The sequence below is a fragment of the Chrysochloris asiatica genome, unplaced genomic scaffold, assembly GCF_000296735.1.
Source record: "Chrysochloris asiatica unplaced genomic scaffold, ChrAsi1.0 scaffold00117, whole genome shotgun sequence".
NCBI classification, from domain to species: domain Eukaryota; kingdom Metazoa; phylum Chordata; class Mammalia; order Afrosoricida; family Chrysochloridae; genus Chrysochloris; species Chrysochloris asiatica.
Window position 1 is genome coordinate 7,364,045 of NW_006408635.1, and position 2,069 is coordinate 7,366,113.

General features: G+C 51.2%; 1 protein-coding gene across 1 annotated transcript in view; it reads right to left on the reverse strand.

Moving 5' to 3' along the window:
- SERAC1 (serine active site containing 1) overlaps positions 1-2,069 on the reverse strand; it is a 56,320-nt gene that overhangs the window by 41,975 nt on the left and 12,276 nt on the right. The gene's annotated exons all lie outside the window — the stretch shown is intronic.

The window sequence follows — 2,069 nt, forward strand, 5'->3', positions numbered from 1 at the left end:
AGAAAAAGAAATCAAATGATGTATTACTGCATTAGGCAAATCTGCTGCACAAGACCTCTTTTAAAGTGTTCAAGAGCAAAGGTGTCAGTTTGAGAACTAAGGTTTATCTGACCCCAGCCATGCTATTTTCAGTAGCCTCATATGCATGTGAAAGTTGGACCCTCCTCTCTCTTTCTATTCAGAACACAGATCCAAACAATTTTCTAGATGAAAGAACTAGAAGGAAGCCCCAAGAGGACAGGCACTATGTCTTATGTGTGCTTAGAGCCTAGGACAGTGCCTTGCACATAGGAGGCCAGCCAGTATGTGTCAGGTGACTGTGAGGCATGGAAGTCCTATGCACAGTTGGTCTGGCCTCTGGTTCTAGTTCTTGGAATAGGACCAGACCTGAGGCCAGTGGGTGAAAGCAGACCCAGCTAAGAGAGAACACCTGGGGCAGATGCTGATGAGCCTCAGGAGGCCCTAATGAAGCCAATAAAAATCTGGGAAAACGAGGCTCACGGGGGCTTCCTGGGACGGAGTGTGTGCATGCTCTGTTCTCGGATGAGAGGCAGACCCTGAACATCTGTGCCCCAGGGAGAAGTCTTCTGTCACCGCACCAGGAACAGCGGGACAGCAGGTGAGCCCAGTGGGAGGCAGAAACAGGGAGAGTGGAAACTGGCATCTACTGAACGGATAACTGGGTCGGGAACCGGAACACACTCAGACCCAGAGTACAGGGGGCCTGCCCGCCAACCTGATGTGCAGCCTCACAGCAGACCTGTGGTAATGTCAGCCCAGGGCTGTTCCAGGGCTCAGGCCCAGTGACGTCAGTGTAAACCTGAGCCTTCGGTGCTGACCCTTACTTAGCATGGACACGGATTCCTATGTGCCTTTCCGTGCGTGTCACTCTAAAAGCATCTTGGGTACTCTGGCTCTGACCAGGACGGGGTCACTACTAGTGACCACCTGTGTGTGTGCACCCCAATAATCTGCTCCATGCCACTAAGCAGTAGATGAATGTGACTACAGCGACTGAGCCAAGTTTTTCATTTTGCAACTAAAGGAAACAATGCTCTAAGAAGATGGGTTCTCTCCTCCTACCACTCAACAAATAACGTGTGAACGGTGACTCTGTGCGAGGCTATCCCGAGGCCACGGAGACAGCGGTGCTCTGCAGGCAGAGTGTAGTCTGTGGGGATGTCTGCTCTGGCTCAGGCTCTAGCTCAGTGACCAGGTCCACCTGGCCTGGGCTGTCAGGGACGGTGTCAGTGCTTCACCAGGGTGAGGACCCCTATCTGAAAAGCTCGCCAGGGCCTAATGCTGTGTCTAACACAAAACAAGGGCTTGCAGAGGCTGAAGCTGAGTTTTCCGGTTGCAGGCCTGTTAGTTCACACTCCCAACAGCCCCGTGAGAGTCACAGTAGAACTGTGCTCTGCACGACTTCCAGAGGCTGAGTTTCTTAGAAGCAGACCACCAGGCCTTTCTTCCGAGGCTCCTCTGGAAAGACCAACATTTCCAGACCTGTCGGTTAACAGCGCCGTGTGTTATCTTAATGTACCACCTGGGACTCCCAATCCGGCTTGGTGTTTGTGTGGCTTCAATTCCGACTCACAGTGAGCCCTTTGGGACTAAGAAGATTGGCCCCTCGGCGTTTCCTCGGTGACCATCTTTACCAGAGCACACTGTTAGGCCTTTTCTCCTAGGACCACCTAGGAGGTGTAAACCATCAACCTTATGGTCAGTAGTCAAGCGCCTAAGCACTGCACCACCAGGTCTCCTTAGGTCAAGTTTGTTGTTATTGCTGTGTGCCATCGAGTCCATTCCAACCCACAGGAACATTGTACAAGGTTTCCAAGAACAGCTGGTGGGTTTGAACTGCTGACCTTATGGTTCAAGTCCAGTGCTGATCCCACAGTACGAGAGCAGATTCTGATGGGCAGCTAGATTAGTTCAAAAGGGTGAACACAAATTTGACATGAAAAGTAAAGGAGGGAAAAGAATTTCCAAGGAGAAAGAGCAAGTATAGCTCTGGGGTGGCGCTGTGGTTAATGTGCTGCACTTCAAAGTCAGTTTGAACCACAAAGTCA